Here is an 11,582-nt window from a genome sequence, read left to right on the forward strand (position 1 = left end):
ATCAGTCCGTGAAAATGAGCGCTGATCACATTTTGTGAGCCTGAAGTTTACTTTGTGATGTAGCTCACTGGGGAAAATGCTCACCCTCCGATGGGGACTTGCACTCCTCATCTGTAGATCTGATTCATTTAGCGGGAGAATCATTCTGCACCGGGAGGTGATGAGCTGCTCCCGTGGGCTCCTCCCAAAGATCCCGATAAACAAGTTGATGGAGACAGCGAGTGACATCAGTGTCTCTGGGGAGGAGCCCTCCTGCCATCCTGTCCCTGATATGCAGTCTGTGCCCATCAGGCCCAGCCTTTCTTTCCAGCAGGCATCTTGTGCTGGGAAAGCCGGCGGCCTTAGGTAAGGACTTGGTGACCCTTGCCAGAAGAATGACAGGGATCCGCGAAGACCCTCACTGCTCCTGTGTTTGCCCCGCACTTCCTTACAGAGGCTTCAGGTTTTTTCATGTGTGTTTTCCTCATATTCCATCTGTTATGACATATGTATATTTCCTTCTTTTTAACTTTTTGCCATCTTTTTTGTCTTCCTCCTTTTCTTTTTAAAAAAATTTTAGGGGCGCCTGGGTGGCTCAGTCAGTTAAGCGTCCGACTTCGGCTCAGGTCATGATCTCACGGTTCGTGGGTTCGAGCCCCGCGTCGGGCTCTGTGCTGACAGCCAGCTCAGAGCCTGGAGTCTGTTTTGGATTCTGTGTCTCCCTCTCTCTCTGGCCCTCCCCTGCTCACGCTGTCTCTCTCTCTCAAAAATAAATAAAACATTAAAAAATTTTAGTTTATTTATGCATTTATAAGCATTTCTTTTTTTAAATGTTTATTTATTTTTGAGAGAGAGAGAGCAGGGGAGGGACAGAGAGACAGGTGACAGAAAAGCTGAAGCAGGCTCCAGGCTCCAAGCTGTCAGCATAGAGCCTGACGCGGGGCTCAAACTCAGAAGCTGTGAGATCATGACCTGAGCTGATGTCGGACACTTAATGGACTGAGCCACCCAGGCACCCCTATTTATTTATTCTTGAGAGAGAAAGTGTGCACATGCGAGCAGGGGAGGGGCAGAGAGAGAGGGAGAGAGAGAGAGAGACAGGATCCCAAGTAGGCTCCTCTCTGCCAGTGCAGAGCCTGATGCAGGGTTCAAACCCACAAAACCATAAGATCATGACCTGAGCTGAGATCAAGAGTCAGGGGCTTAAATGACTGAACCACCCAGGCTCCCTGGTTTTGCACCTTTCAAATGATAGAGTAATTTCTAAGATCGACACTTTTAATGCTATTCAAATGGCTTTGTGCTTGTGATTGTATATTTAAAGCTATTTTTATATTGGTGTATAGAAATGCAAATAAGTTTTATACTGACGTCAATTTCAGCAGCCCTGAAAATCTCTCTTGATTGTAGTGTATGTAATCCAATTACCTCTTAGATTTCTTTCTTAAAAATCATGTAATCTGTTAGTGATAAAGCAGAGGTTTTTTTTCCAAATTATTATGAATTTTATTTTCTTTCTTTACTGTAAAGCTTAGGTACTGCAAAACTGAGGGTTAGAGCTGGTGATAGCAAGCATTTGTACTTACTTCTCTTTTTAAGAAAAAGTTGGAGCGTCTGGGTGGCTCAGTTGGTTAAGCGTCCGACTTCAGCTCAGGTCATGATCTCATGGTTCATGAGTTTAAGCCCCGTGAGCTGTCAGCTCAGAGCCTGGAGACTGCTTCAGATTCTGTGTTTCCCTCTCTCTCTCTGTTCCTCCCCCATTTGTGCTCTCTCGCTCTCTCTCAAAAATAAATAAAACATTAAAAAAAAGAAAAAGTTTTCAATATTTAGTTTTTACATGGTAGTTACTGTTGACATTTTTAAAATAAATTTTTACAGTCTTATTTATTTTTGAGAGAGAGCGAGAGAGCACAAATGGGGGAGGAACAGAGAGAGAGAGGGAAACACAGAATCTGAAGCAGTCTCCAGGCTCTGAGCTGACAGCTCACGGGGCTTAAACTCATGAACCATGAGATCATGACCTGAGCTGAAGTCGGATGCTTAACCAACTGAGCTACCCAGGTGCCCCTCCAGTGACGCATTCTTGGGATTGCACGGGGAATGATTTTGCCTACTATTCAATTTCATCATGGGAGGTTTGCACATTCATGGGTTTCTATTATTCTACTATCTGCTTAGACAATTCATGTCTTCTAGGAGCTGTCCCTATTTCTCAAAGTCCCAAATTTGTTGGCATAGTTCATCTTAGTTGATCTTAGCAGAGGACAAATGTGTTTTGCAGAAGACAGGGGATTATCTTACACTTCCTGAGAAGCCATTCTAAATGTTTGCACCAGTTGTGATTTCTTTGCTGGGGCAAAGCAAGATTTTCTGGTCCCCGTTCTGCTGGTACTTGATCGGGTGAATTCATTTATTTTCTCTATACTTTATTGATAAAGACTACCAGAAGCAATCATCTTTCATCTGACAAGAATAATAATGTAACTGGCCTGTCTGACCTAAGGGCGATATCAACCTTCCTTCCATTTGCATATATATGACATATATAAATTATAAAATAAATTACACTTATTGTATATCACAGAGATCATCTTGATGATGTTTCTTTTTGTCACTCTCCCTCTCTCCCAATTTCTTTTTTTTTTTTAATGTTTTTATTTATTTCTAGGAGAGAGAGAGACAGCGTGAGCAGGGGAGGGTTAGAGAGAGAGGGAATCACAGACTCTGAAACAGGCTCCAGGCTCTGAGCTGGCAGTCAGCACAGAGCCCGACGCGGGGCTCGAACCCACGAACTGCGAGATCATGACCCAAGCGAAAGTCGGACGCTTAACCGACTAAGCCACCCAGGCGCCCCCCCCCCTCTCCCAATTTCTAACATAAGCCCTGTTAATAACTTTAAGCCCTGTGCACGGAATTTGATTTACAGGATGTCAAAAGTTTGACAAACTTTGTATGAATACAAATCTACAAGACTTCTTGTATCTTCTCTGGAAAAAGGGTTTTGTGTGATTTCAGTTCTTTGAGAGATAATTGCATCATGTGTATCCTTTGTTATCCTTACCTAGAAGAAACAGGGGGTAGATGTGGATGGGCAGCTGACATGGGATGAACCATGCTTGATTTCAGTTGTCAACCTGACATTCTCTTGACTCAGAGCCACGTTTAGGTTCTGGATTAGAATGGGTCAGTAGCGGACCCCCTTGCGTTTGTGAAGGTGGCAGCGAGGCAGAGGCCTTTGACCTTGTAATATGGTGTCATTCAGCCCCAATGATAGACAGAAGCTCCCAGCAAGGTCTGGCTTCCAGCTGGTTGAGGTACCAACCTTTTGAATTTGAATGTCAGCTTTAAGGCTGACGATATGTGTGAGTCTATCAATTCTGTTGCCATTAATGAGCACATAAACAGAATGTTGAGGAGGAAAAAAAAAAGGTGGATTTCATTTATTTCTAGGAGAGAGAGAGAGACAGCATGAGCAGGTGAGGGTCAGAGAGAGAGGGAGTCACAGACTGAAACAGGCTCCAGGCTCTGAGCTGGCAGTCAGCACAGAGCCCGACGTGGGGCTCGAACCCACGAACCGTGAGATCATGACCTAAGTGAAAGTCGGACGCTCAACCGACTAAGCCACCCAGGCGCCCCAAAAAAGGTGGATTTCAAATATGTGGATGTCAGGAAGATACATGGTAGATTTTTGTTTTTAGATTAGGATTTATCACCTTCAGCATGATGGCCACTTAGACCAGAAAATTCCTTGCTGATGGGACAAGTCCATACCTTGTAGGGTGTTTGGCAGAATCCTTTGGCTCTGCCCATGAGATGCTAGTAGCCAACCCACCAGTTGTGACAAAAATGTCTTGGGACACTGTCAACTCTCCCAGGGGTGGTGAGGAAATGGCCCCACTTGAACAACTCTGTATTAGATGAATGTTTAATACGAAATTATCTTGGAAGAATTGCATAATGCAACAAAACTCTGGAAAAGAGGTTCAAATATACACCCTATGCTTCACATGTTTGAAATAAAATTTTTTGTTTAAAAAAAAAAGCCATATTTTGGATCATATAGGTTTAGAGGTAAAATGTCATCCAATACTGTACAGGGAAAAATTTCATATCATGTACAAACTTGTCTTACTATTTTAATTTCATCTTTTTTATTTTTTATTTTATTTTATTTTTTTTAACATTTATTTATTTTTGAGAGAGAGACAGAGACAGAGACAGAGCGTGAGCAGGGGAGGGGCAGAGAGAGAGGGAGACACAGAATCCGAAGCAGGCTCCAGACTCTGGGCTGTCAGCACAGAGCCCAACGTGGGGCTCGAACTCATGAACTGTGAGATCATGACCTGAGCTGAAGTCAGATGCTTAATCGACTGAGTCACCCGGTGCTCCTCACCTTTTTAATAAAACCTAATTTTGTAATCTAAGGTTGTCAAGAACACCCAGAATCCAGTTTCTGAAAGTGCCGTGTCTGGGCCTAAAATACTGAAGAGTTGAACATTCTTTTTTTTTTTTTTTTTAACATTTACTTATTATTGAGAAACAGAGAAAGACAGAGCATGAGCAGGGGAGGGGCAGAGAGAAGGGGAGACAAAGAATCCGAAGCAGACTCCAGGCTCCAAGCTGTCTGCACAGAGCCCGACGCTCGAACCCACAAACTGCGAGATCATGACCTGAGCTGAAGTCGGACGCTTAACCGACTGGACCACCCAGGTGCCCCGAGTTGAACATTCTTATCTTTTGGGCTCCATTATTTTTAACTTTCATATTATAATCGATTTTTATTTTATTTGAGTCCTTGCTAACCTGAATGAAACATGAAACACATTATAAAGGTAATGTTTCCACATGATGTGATTTTTGGGTTTTTGCTCCTATGTCAAGTTGGTTTTGGGTTCATGGGGAACTCATTGCTCTTCACGTTATATATATACACCTTCTTGACTCAGTCTTCCCTGAAAAAGCCCATAGACTTCATTGGCACACACCTGACATTGGTCAATGTCTTCACCATCATGTTCAGGTTGATACCAAGTGTCATGTCATCCTTTGGAGTGGCTCATTTCCTGGACGATGTTTGGTGCAAGGCAATGATATACGCATCCAGACTCTCTTGGGGTCTTTCAATCTGTACCACATCCTTCATGAGTGTCTTCCAGGCCGTCACTGTCAGTCCTGGTAATTCTAAATGGGCGTGGCTGAAATCTAAACTCTCTACCTGCATTTTCTCCTCTTTCCTTTCCTGCTGGGTCATGAACTTGCTCATATATATCCAAATCTTCACGGGCTTACAGGGCAATACAAATTTCACCGCTGTTGGATTTGGATATTCTCAAGTATACTGTCAAACAAAGCAGAATGAAGTTCACTACCCAGGGGCATTAATTAGCATCATGTTGATTCAAGATCTACTTTTTGTGATCCTCATGGTGTTGTCCAGCATCTACGTGGTGAATCTTCTGTACAGACACCATAGGAGAACCCAGCATGTCCACAGCCCCAGACTCTCTTCCCAGCCATCTCCTGAAATCCAAGCTACCCACAGTGTGCTTTTGCTGGTAAGCTGTTTTGTGTTCTTTTACTGCTTGAGCAACTGCCTTACCATTTATTTGTCTTCTGGACCCTGGAAAAACGCAAGACTGGAGAGAATTGCTGGAAGTATTTCAGCATGCTACCCGACCATCTGCCCTTTTGTGCTAATGAAAAACAATAAAATTATTTCCAAATTGATTTCTTCCCTTTCCAAGTGAGAATTACCTCTTCTCAACGGGCATCCCGTGACGGATCTGATACCCTACAACTTTGTTCTGCAGCAGACGAATCTATGTAATCCTTTATCTGAGGAAACAAATGCCGGGATATTAGAAATGTTTTTAGCTTAATTTTGGATCCCTCCCCTCCTTTAAACAGGTATACGTTCAGAAAGCACTAGCAATACTTAACCAATAATGATAAATTATTTCAAGGTACACTATGAACTTTCAGAAGAGCATGTACAAATGTAGCCATGTATCAATTATAAAATTACGCAAAGCAATGTAGCATGTATTTTCCTAGGTAAACGTACAGATTGGCAAGAAGGAAGGAAAACATGAAAGCGAGACGTATAATTCAGGATAGCGGTCACTTTTGTTGGATTTTGAAGATCTGCTTGGCTTTATTGAACGATTTGTGAGTCTAGCAGCATCCCGTCTAGCAAAAAAGAAAGGAGCTTGAAAGGGCTGCAAGGAAAACATTTTTAAAGTGAGGAAAGGGGGCGATGCACTGCTTCAGGCAAGGTTGCCCTCCTAAGGGAAATGGAAGGGGTATCTCCTTGTGCTGACTAGGAAATTCCAGGTTGGCTGGGTAAAGGTCACATTACTTTGAGAATCTCACACTGTACTGAAGTTGGATGCTCAACCGACTGAGCCACCCAGATGCCCTTAACATTTTTTTTTAATGTTTATTTATTTTTGAGAGAGAGAGGGAGAGCATGAGCGGGGGAAGGGCAGAGAGAGAAAGAGAGAGACAGGATCCAAGGCAGGCTCTGCGCTGCGCTGACAGTGGAGAGCCCAAGGTGGGGCTCAGAGTCATAATCCCATGAGGTCATGACCTGAGCTGAAGTCAGATGCTCAACCGACTGAGCCACCCCAGCACTCTGTGAAATGATACTTTATTGCGGTTTTGACTTTCATTTCCCTGATTTAGTATAAGCCCTTGACAGGTCGATTTTCTTTTTATAACGTAAGAGCCTGACTTTAGCTTTGCTTACCAGGGTATCCACGTCCAAGACAAGATGGCCATCTCAATAAACACACTGTCAGCCACACAAGTAGATGAAGAGCTAGGCTGCTCCCAGCCACCAGGCTACTCTGTTACAGAGATGCTGGTCGATTTCAGTAACTGACAATTTTGGCCACTGTTCTCTTCTCCTGCCATCCTTCAAATTCCTGCTTTTACGCTTTATCTATCTGTGATTACCCCATTAGATAGAAGATGAAAACGAGGCACAGAATGGTTAAGGAAATTGGCCAATGTCCCAAGGCGTAAGTGGCAGAGCTGGGATTTGAGCCGAGATGGTCTTGCCTCGAGAGTCCACGGTGTTAGCCAAGTCACAGGGGACCATCGATGCCTGCTGGTGACGGTGAGGCTGTCAGAGACACTCCTTGTTCTCATCAGTCCTCAGATAAGCTAGAAGAATGGTTTTGGGCAGCTGAGGTGAGGGCATTAACTATGTCTTGGGCAGTGAGTGTAGGTGACAAATATCTTTCCTCAGATGGAACTCAGTTCAGAGGAGGGCATGGAGCATGTGACAGCTTATGGGGCTCCCTTTTCCCTCCAGACCGCTGGAGTCACCGGCCCAGAGGCTGAGTTTTATTTTTATTTTTTCATGTTTATTTATTCTGGGGAGAGGACAAGTTGGGGAGAGACAGAGAGAGAAAGACGGAGGATCTGTGCTGTTAGCACAGAGCCCAGTGTGGGGCTTGAACTCACGAACTGAGAGATCGTGACCTGAGCTGAAGTCGGACACTCAACCGACTGAGCCACCCAGGTGGTCCGAGGCTGAGTTTTAAATGAGCAGTGCTCTTCCGCCTCTCTCTCCTCAATGAGTTGAACTTGGTGACTTTTGAATTCTGTACAAACTGAGGCAGAGTGGAAGCTGGAAAAACACTGACTGTATCCAGAGAGAGATGGACACTCCTACTTCCATGGGCAGCTGGGGAGGGAGGGCTGGGCACCTGGATCTCACCCTGGCGCTCATGTAATTTCTGACTCCTCAACTTTAGGCCTTTCTATTTATTATTATTATTATTATTATTATTATTATTAAAGTAGGCTNGGAGAGAAAGAGAACACGGAGGGGCAGAGAGAGAGAAGGGGGTCAGAGGATCTGAAGCGGGCTCTGGGCTGAGAGCAGAGAGCCCCATGCGGTGCTCGAACTCAGGAATGGAGAGATCATGGCCCTGAGCTGAAGTCGGATGCTTCCCCGACTGAGCCACCCAGGCGCCCTCAACTTGAGGACTTTGATGTTTATGAAACCGCTGTAAACCAAGTCAGCTGTTTGGCATAGGCCAAATCCCTAGCGAGCACTTGAGTCCGCAGGGCTGTAGAGAACCCCGGGCTGAGGACTCCAGCCACACACACCCCCCGCCCCCTCCAAGTGCACTTTGCAAGCCTGTGCAACTGCAGAGAAACAGTGCTGCATGAAGGCCACGTGCGCTTGGGAATGAGAATGTGCCTCAGGACCACACTGCAAATGCCACCTTGAAAGCCATGCACAGACTCTGCTGCGTCTTTTTGATAATAAGGGACTGGATTGAAATTCTACTTTGACCATGGCTAGGTCCAACTCGGGAGAGGGGGGTAGGTTTTAAAGGGAATTTTGTGGGGCGCCTGGGTGGCTCAGTCAATGAAGCGTCCGACTTCGGCTCAGGTCATAATCTCACGGTTTGTGAGTTCGAGCCCCATGTAGGGTTCTGTGCTGACAGCTCAGAGCCTGGAGCCTGTTTCCGATTCGGAGTCCACCTCTCTCTGCCCCTCTCCTGCTCACACTCGGTCTCTCTTGCTCAAAAGTAAATAAATATAAAAAATAAAAACTCACTTCTGGAGTGGCCCTGGTCTTATCTCAAATGTTCAAGGATCACATGTGCCTGCTGGCTGAGATACTGGAACAGCACATAGAACGTTTCCATCACTCCAGAAAGTTCTACTGATGGCACTGCCCTAAATAGGGCCTCAAGTGGCCATGGTTGCCCACGCCCATGGTCTCCATTCCAGCTCTAGGGACACTAGGCCCTTCTTCTTCCCCCCTCCCCGCATCCATCCCCACGCTGATCTGATGCTGCAGCAGGTTGCGGGGAGATGCGAAGCCCCTGCAGATGCTGCGCTTATACGGTGTGTCTCCCGTGTGCACCTTCTCAAGGACGGCAGGATAGGTCCGGGTCCTCGAATAGCTCAGCGCAGAAGCCGCAGGCATCACGGCGCATGGGGCCGTGCACGCAGCGGGGGGGCTGGAGGAGGACTTGCCATGGGCGTCCCAGGGATAGGGTCGCTCGCGCGCATGTGCGGGGTAAGGTGACCGCCTTGCACCGGTAGGGGCACTCGCGGGACGCACGCGGTGGTGGGAGGCCAGCACCAGGGACTGCTCCAAGGCCTTGGCACACAGCGGGCAGAGAAGGGCGGGTCGCCCCTGCGCATGCGCTAGTGCACCCGCAGGCTGTGCCCCTACGGAAGCGGAAGCGCACCCCGCACTTGTCTTTGCAGTGCACCCAGAAAGGCCCTGAGGCAGTCCTGGCAGGTGAAGGGCCCCAAAGGGGCGTGCACAGACTCCTGGGTCTTAAAGCGCTTCCGGCACGACAGACCTGGGAAGGGGCGCTCTCCTGTGTGGATATGGATACGCCCCGTGCTCCTGGGGACAGGGACAGCGGGGGAGTGAGGAGCAGGGGCTCACCTCTGCAGGACACACCTCTTCGGGTAGACTCCTCCCTAATACTCGACGGTCCCAGGCAAGAGGCCAAATGGGACACACACGTCTGAATATTTTTAAAAGTTGCAAGTGAAAGCAAGTATTAAACGTGTTCTTCCTCTGACAAATGGACCTTCAATAGACCTGGAAGGCCAGGTCCAAATTTATAATTTTGGCAATCCTCGGAGTCTCACTCTGGAACTTGGTGACCCAGGAGAGCTGGTTCTGGCTTCCTGCGCCTCAGAGGATTCCACACCGCATAGACCCGGCTTCCTGCGCCTGAGGATTCCGCACCGCATAGACCCGCAGCCCAGCCTGCATGTCCAAGATGCTCTGCCGCCCTTCCAGCCACCAGCGCACACGCGGGCGGGCCAAGGGGCACTCTCGGGAGGCTGTGTCCAGACAGAGCTCGGGAAGCAGCCTTGGGGCTCCTTGGGCAGGTAGTTCCGGGATCTCCTGTCCCCTGGGCCACATGAAGAGGGGTCCCCGGGGAGGGCCTGCGCAGCACCCAAAACACTAGGGATCCGGGGTAAGGGCTGGAGAGTGGACCTGCCCCAGGCCAACAGCAGGCCGCTCCTTTCCTCCCCTCCTGGCCCTCGCACACCTCCCCCGCCCTCTCCACCCATACTGCCCCCTTCCAGTACCTTCTCTTCCAAATCTGATCCGCATGTCTGCTTCCTCATTTCCTATCACCTCATGACCATCCCAACGGCCGCTTCCCTCCGGGGCTGCTCTACTTTCTCCAGGCCTCTGTTCACATCCTTCCTGGGCCTCTTCCACCTTCTAGCCCACCTCTACATCCATGTAACCCCTCTCCCCTCCACCTCCAGGTCACTCCCGCATTCCTCCCGGGTCCAGGAGGCTCTCCTCCCACCCAGAAGGCTCCACCCTCCCTGCGNNNNTCCCTGCGGGTCCCTTCCACCCGCGGTCCACCGCCGGCCCCGCCCCTTTCCCGCAGGCCCCGCCCACCTCCAATCCACCGCCGGCCCCTTTCCCGCAGGCCCCGCCCACCTGCGGTCCACAGCCCGGCTCCTTTCCCGCAGGCCCCACCTCTCCCCAGCCACCTACTCCTGGCTCCGCCCCGGGCCCCGCCCACCGCCCCCACCTACAGGTTGCCGGCCCGGCTTGAAGCGCGTGAGGCTGGCAGCACAGCACCAGCCGTGCGTCCCTGTAGTTTCCGCGCGCGCTTGAAGGCTTTCCCGCAGGCCGCTCCGGCCCGGTCCGGACCTCAGAGCCAGGGCGAGTGGACCAGGCGCCGGCACGTTCGCGGAGCGCGCCTCGGCCGCGGATTCGGGGACCCGACGAGCGATCGAGTACGTCCGGTGTTCGTGGATGAGCGCACCCGGGCGGGGGCCTCCGCCCCGGCTCCTCCGGGCGCCTGGGAGAGGAGAGAGGGCTCGGTCCCTGGTCGCCTCCATCCCACCGCTGCCCAGCAGTGCGACCTTGGCCTTGGGACCGCAGCCGCCTCCCCTGGAAAATGGACGGATCACAGGCTCTCCCTCCTGGAGCTGCGAGGCAGCTTCAATGGATCCGTACGGAAATCCTGGTGCTCTGCTCCACCCCTGCTCGCCCTGAGGTCTGCGTTTCAGCAGAGGGAGGCTCTTTTTTTTGCAAGTGCTCAGGGCAGAAACCTGCCCCTCCTGCTCCACCCCTTCATCGAATCCCTCCGTAAACCGGTTGGCTCTATCCGGGAAGTAGAATTAAGCCACCTCTCACTCTCTCCCCAGCCGCCGCCTCTAAGCTCAGAGCCCCTCTGACTCCGGCTATTACGGTTGTGGCCTGTCTGGGCTCCGCGCCTCAGCCCTCCACCCCCCAGGTGGGCTCCCCAGAGTGTGCCTGTTAACACCTAAATCCGTTCCCGTCCCTCCTCAGCCCGGAGCCCTCCCGCCCGCCAGGCCCCCTCTAACGCAGAGAAATGCCCACATCCTGAGCAGGGCGGCGAGGCCCTGCGTGCCCTCCCCGTGTTTCCTCTGGGGTCTCTCCTCTCTCCCTCTCTCCCGCTGGCCCGCTAGGCTCTGGCCACACTGGCCTCCTCAAGGCTCTTCAATGGAGTCATTGTCTGGAACCCTCGGCCCCAAGACAGCTGCCTGGCTTCTCCCTCGTCTCTGTCAGGGCCCTTGTTCAAAGGTCATTTCTCACCAGAGGCCTTTCCCCACCCCCC

The sequence above is a fragment of the Crocuta crocuta genome, unplaced genomic scaffold (genome assembly GCF_008692635.1).
Source record: "Crocuta crocuta isolate KB4526 unplaced genomic scaffold, BGI_CrCroc_1.0 scaffold334, whole genome shotgun sequence".
Classification (NCBI taxonomy): Eukaryota; Metazoa; Chordata; class Mammalia; order Carnivora; family Hyaenidae; genus Crocuta; species Crocuta crocuta.